The 6,615-nt window shown below is 38.7% G+C and overlaps 1 long non-coding RNA gene across 1 annotated transcript in view; it reads right to left on the reverse strand.

The window, feature by feature from the left end:
• Positions 1-3,904: 3,904 nt before the first annotated feature.
• The window catches only part of LOC144969452 (uncharacterized), a 4,505-nt gene continuing 1,794 nt past the window's right edge, over positions 3,905-6,615 (reverse strand). The window contains exons 2-4 of the long non-coding RNA XR_013644755.1: positions 5,915-5,983; positions 5,257-5,311; positions 3,905-4,064 (exon numbers count right to left, since the gene is read on the reverse strand). This is a non-coding gene — a long non-coding RNA (uncharacterized LOC144969452). The remainder of the gene's footprint in view (positions 4,065-5,256; positions 5,312-5,914; positions 5,984-6,615) is intronic.

The following is a 6,615-nucleotide window of genomic DNA, read 5'->3' on the forward strand; positions in this document are numbered from 1 at the left end:
TTTCACCCGTGTCTGAGCAATACAGAGGGCCAGCATGGTCCACCCCCACAATGGGAAATTGGGGCGAACGATCAATTTTATCAGAAGGTAAGGGAGAAAATTTTACATTACATGCCCTAGAATCTTATCTTTGACAATTAACAAATTGGAGGCAAACTTTCTTACAAAGAGATCTCAAACCATTTATCCAATAATTACTTCTTCATCACTCCCGAGATTATATGCATGGACTTGCGAATATTTACCTCCAACTGCATTGTAACTGCACTGCATTGTAAGATTTCCTTTATAATACATTGGAATCAGCAAAAATGTTGCGCTTAACCGAAGTTGAGTTTCCTGTCCACAATTGCAACATTTTACACATATATGGAAAACTTAAACAAGTTGTTGTAAATATTGTTCTTAGTCCATCTGATGCTGCTACTACTACTACTACTACTACTACTACTACTACTACTACTACTACTACTACTACTACTACTACTATTACCACTACTACTGTTACTACTACTACTACTACTACTACTACTACTACTACTACTACTACTACTAATACCACTACTACTACTATTACTACTACTATTATTATTATTATTATTATTATTATTATTATTATTATTATTATTATTACTACTACCACCGCCACCACCACCACCACTACTACTACTACTACTACTACTACTACTACTACTACTACTACTACTACTACTACAACTACCACTACTACTAAGACTACGACTACTACTTCTACTACTACGACGACCCTACTACTACCACCACAGCAACAACAACAACACCAACAAAAACAACAACAACAACAACAACTACTACTACTACTACTACTACTACGACTACTACTACTACTACTACTACTACTACTACTACTACTACTACTACTACTCCTACTACTACTACTACTACGACCACTACTACAAACTTCCATTACAATTGATGCCTTTTCTGCTGCTGCATTCACCCACTTCACCCAAGACCAACACCACCTTTGATTTATTTGAACTATGAAATGACGCCTCTTAGGCCAAAATACAAATTTTTTCGGACCGAGTCAACGCTGTTAACGCCCAGTCAGTCATTTTTCACCTAGCCGCATAAATTTAGCGATTATTAACATCTAAGCCATATCGACATAATACCGTTTTGAGGTGGGGGTCACAAATAAAACTAGCATTTGTGGCCCACTGCGTCAGTCTTGTTTTCAGTTGGAATGAGTCAGTTGAACTATATAAGGATATAAAATTGACGTCACTCAGCTCTTTGTCATTGTAATTAGCCAGCCATTTTTATGAGTTGTTCTCTCCCCACTGAATTCTATCAATCAGACTATAAACGTTTAAGGTTACACATTGTTTTGTGTTTGGTACGTTGCAAGTCATTAAATTAAACGTATAGATAGTTCGAAGATGACGTCACTCAGGCCTTTGCTATTGTTTTTTGCCATCCGCGTTTATGAGCAATGTTCACTGAACTGTATTAACCTGACTATAAACGTTCATGGATACACACGGTTTTGTGTGTTGGTCCGTTATAGTTCCGGATGGCAATGTTATGAGCTTCTTAGCCTAGCGCATACTATCTATAGAATCAATACAATATTTATAAAAGGAAAAGAATATAGAGGAAAAAGTGCCAGACAAACCAGAGCGAAAATAACTACTTAAAAATAAATTCAAACATCAGCCTGTCTCGTCTGCTTTAGGCACGGTGAGGTTTTTGGGATTTTCATGATATGTGCGGCTGTGTGGTCAAGTGGTATGGCGGTTATGTGGTCATATGGTATGACAACTATGTGGTCAAGTGGTATGACGGATATGTGGTCTAGTTGTATGACGGCTGTGTGGTTAAGTGGTATGGCGGTTATGTGGTCATATGGTATGACGGCTATGTGGTCTAGTGGTGTAACGGATATATGGTCTAGTGGTATGGCGGCTGTGTGGTCTAGTGGTATGACGGCTGTGTGGTCAAGTGGTATGACAACTGTGTGGTCTAGTTGTATGACGGATATGTGGTCTAGTTGTAAGACGGATATGTGGTCTAGTGGTATGACGGATATGTGGTCTAGTGGTATGACGGATGTGTGGTCTAGTGGTATGACGGCTGTGTGGTCAAGTGGTATGACAACTGTGTGGTCTAGTTGTAAGACCGATATGTGGTCTAGTTGTATGACGGCTGTGTGGTCTAGTGGTATGACGGCTGGGTGGTCTAGTGGTATGACGGATATGTGGTCTAGTGGTATGACGGCTATGTGGTCTAGTGGTATGACGGCTGTGTTATCTAGTGGTATGACGGCTATGTGGTCTAGTGGTATGACGGCTGTGTTATCTAGTGATATGTCGGATATGTGGTCTAGTGGTTTGACGGCTGTGTTATCTTGTGGTATGACGGCTATGTGGTCTAGTGGTATGACGACTGTGTGGTCTAGTGGTGTGACGGCTATGTTGTCTACTGGTATGACAGCTATGTGGTCTAGTGGTATGACGGATATGTGGTCTAGTGGTATGACAGCTTTGTGGTCTAGTGTTATGACGGCTGTTTGTTCTTGTGGTATGACAGCTGTGTGGTCTAGTGGTATGACGGCTGTTTGGTCTAGTGGTATGACAGGTGTGGTCTAGTGATATGACGGCTATGTAGTCAACTGGTATGACAGCTGTGTGGTCTAGTGGTATGACGGATATGTGGTCTAGTGGTATGACAGCTGTGTGGTCTAGTGGTATGACGGCTGTTTGGTCTAGTAGTATGACAGCTGTGTGTTCTAGTTGTATGATGGCTGTGTTTTCTAGTGATATGACGCATGTGTGGTCTAGTGGTATGACGCCTGTGTGGTCAAGTGGTATGACGACCGTGTGGAGTAATGGTATGACGGCATCCGAAGGTGTGTGTCATAGCACGAGACCACATAGCCGTATATTGCACGTTTAATTTATCCCACATGTAACGGTAGTCTAACATGGTTTCATGAGCGGTGTAGAGTCCAAATTCCAGATGTCCCTGCATTATCCCTACGAAAATATATATTTTATACAAACCATCAAACATGTACATATTTTAAGCTCGTTTGACATCGACCTTAGCTCAAACAAAGCTTAGATCAAAGTTAGTTGCATTTGTCGCAATTGTGTAAGGGGTGCCTGAATTGGCACAGCTGAATGTTAGAACTGGAACAACGGTGAACAAATTGGGACAAGTGACTAGGTCTCAAAACCAAGGCCGACAGTTACACATATGCAGGTCTGATATCCGAACCCACTTATGTGCCTGGTTTATCGGTTATAATGGGCAATATTATGCGTTATTTTTTTAGATTTCCCTTTCAACAATGAGCCCACAATGAATTGGGTTATCAGACCTGCAAATAAGAGCACATAGACCAAGGCCAAACACACAGATAAAGTGGACAAGTATTTAAACTAAAATTTTCGCTTAATGCTGTTTGCAACGTAGCCTCTAAGTCATATAATATATTTTTTAAAAAGGTGAGTCCTAAAAGATACTGTAAATACTTGAGCTTTTATATAGCGAAATATCCACGAAACGTGCTTAAAGGGCTTTATAAGGGTCCCTGACCCACAGCAACACGTAGCATATAGAACAAGACATGGCGCTTGATATGCGATATTACAATTTTTTTCAGACAGAAACAACGCTGTTAACGGCCAGGTACTCATTTTACACATGAGTACGATGACAGAATGTGAGTAAAGAGTCTTTTCCATTGACTCCATTAGCTCGAACCCAGTACCTTCCGACCCGAAAGCGAGTGTCATACCACGAGATCAGCACAAATCACATGTGAAAATAAAGGAGTCCCTCATTGTTTGAAGAGTAATCGGGGTTTGAGCGATTTGTTACACAGATGGAGTTAATTAAAGAAATCAGTCATGTATTTAATTCATTGAATTGAGGTTTATTTTCAAAACAAGATAACCACAAAAATCAAAAAGTCACTTTAGACGGTTGATTCCATCCTGTTAAAACAAAGACGAACATCAAATAGTCCATGTCCTTTTAGGGGTTTTAACACTCACTTCTCATTTGGTCTCTTACTGCATCGATTTTCAGTTGAAGAAGAGAAAAAAAATCATTCAACAACAAAGTCAACATTTTTAACCAAGTCACCAACCGAATGGTGGTTTAGAGTATCTAACTTTAAGCAAACAACTACATTTTTGTATATAAACAAGCAAGAAAGATATAATGTTGATTTGTGTAGTATAATGTAGCCACCTTAAAACAAAGAAGAACTAAAGGAATAAGGATTAAAATGATGATGGTGATTTTGTTATGGTAATGTGGCTGTTGATATGATGATCTAGTACTATCCATTGTGGTAATTATGGAGGAGGAGGAGGAGGAGGAGGAGGAGGAGGAGGAGGAGGAGGAGGAGGAGCAGGAGGAGCAGGAGGAGGAGAGTGAAGAGAAGAAGAAGAAGAAGAAGAAGAAGAAGAAGAAGAAGAAGAAGATAAGGATGATGATTATGATGATGGTGAAGATGGTGATGATGATGATGATGATGATGATGATGATGATGATGATGATGATGATGATGATGATGATGATGATGATGCTGATGATGATGATGATAATAATGATGAAGAAGAAGAACAACAACAACAATAACAAAACAACAGCGATAGACAAGAAGTAAAGAAAGTAGCAGAAGAATGGAAGCAGTGGGGGATGAACAAGAGAAGTAGGAGAGTATGAGGGGGGATAGGAGGAGGAGGAGGAGGAGGAGCCTGGCTAAACAGTGCTTGACATTGTTACAAGGCCATCAATAAAATGTGCTATTTATATGCTCTACGCGATAAACGAGTGGTGTCTAGCCAACAGATTTAATGTTATATAAGACAGGACTTCTGCAAGGCCCTTTTTCACAAGAGAATGGTGAGGGAACGTGAGCAAAAAACCTTCACAAGGACTCAACTTTGCCACGCCCACTGCAGGACTCTTCAAAGCTATTTTAACAAGCTACTGCATGTGGTATCGTACATTTCACAATACAATGGAATTGATAAAGCCAGAGAAATTTGCTGATTTTAAATAAAGCTCGACTTTGTCGAATATCAATGGGACACACTTAGATAAATGACAGAATATTTGGAACCACCAAGAGATGTTGGCATTAAACAGAAGATGACGTCGATGAGTTTTAACCTTATGAGGACTCTACTGTAAATCAACGTAGCCGTATGAGTATAATAGAGGTGCGAAGATAAATTGATGCAAAGCACTTACTGCACATAGCGGTGGGCATGCCCAAGCCAAAGCATGTTTCACAAGGTGGACAATCCTGTTAGAAAACATAAAAAAACAAAGTATATATATATATATATATATATATATATATATATATATATATATATATATATATATATATATATATATAATAAATTTTAGTTAAATACCAGTCCTTAAACTAGAATACGTTTTGAGATCTACATTTTAACCATGTCACCACATGATGAAAAGACATGAATTTGTTTTAAGGTTCAGCGTATCTAATTTTAAGGAAAACAACTACATTCATGTATATAAACAAGCAACAAAGATATAATATTGAAGGATGCCATAGCCACCACCACCACCCCTAACCTCCTTATGAACGGGACTAATTGGTTGAGTTAATGGGTCATCTCCCTTCCTTTAGAACCCCCCCCTACCCTCCCCAACCATTTCGACAGATCCGAGGTCATTGTAACCGAGGTGCATTGTCATTATATCTTTATTATTGTCAATGTGTAGCAGTGTAAGGACTAACTATATTAAGTGGACCAGCTAGCGCAAAGAAGTGGCAGAAAGTTATTTGAGCAATTACCCTCTAATGCCATGCTGGGTGATAATCATGAAGTTAACTTTATTTTTCAGATACAACAACATAATAAAACATACTTACGGCATCACTGTTGCAACCAGCAACAAGACTGATACTGAGGACCAGGAGGACAAGTGCCATTGCCAGATGCTTTAATGTGGTTGATGGACAACAAATAAATCAGAATTATATAAATATAGAAATGCACCATCTATGAGACCTATTGTCTAGACACGGTATAATTATATGGTTGGAATTTTTTAAAATTGCATCAACAACAACAACAACAACAAAAACAACAATAACAACAAAATAAAAAAAAAACAATTTTTTTTAATGAGCGTGCTCCACACAGAGACCCTGACCAACAGCAACACGTAACATGTAGAACGAGACATGACGCCTATCAGGTGCTAAAACACCTAATTTAACTCTTTAACTACCAGCCATTTTCAGGATTTTCATCAAAACTTCACATTACTGAAAACAAAAATAGATTCTTTTCTTTTCTTCACTCTAACACAAAAGCAATGAGTCTCAACTATACATGATTTCGTTCTACCAACGATGGTGGACGGGAAGATTAGCAGCTTGGAGTTTCTGTTTTATCTTTAGAGGTCATCTAAAACATTAGAGTAATTTCTCTTCCCCAATGGGTGGTGTTACCCGTTACTATGGGAAATAACTTTGAACTCAATATCAGTATTTTGCTCTCGTAACGATCGGTTTGTTGGTTGAAAACGGTCGCAGTTTTAAATTTTTTAAAATTAATTTTTTAAATG

This window comes from Berghia stephanieae, chromosome 3, assembly GCF_034508935.2.
Source record: "Berghia stephanieae isolate SIO BIC M18660-M18661 chromosome 3, UCSD_Bste_1.3, whole genome shotgun sequence".
In the NCBI taxonomy this organism is placed as follows: Eukaryota; Metazoa; Mollusca; class Gastropoda; order Nudibranchia; family Aeolidiidae; genus Berghia; species Berghia stephanieae.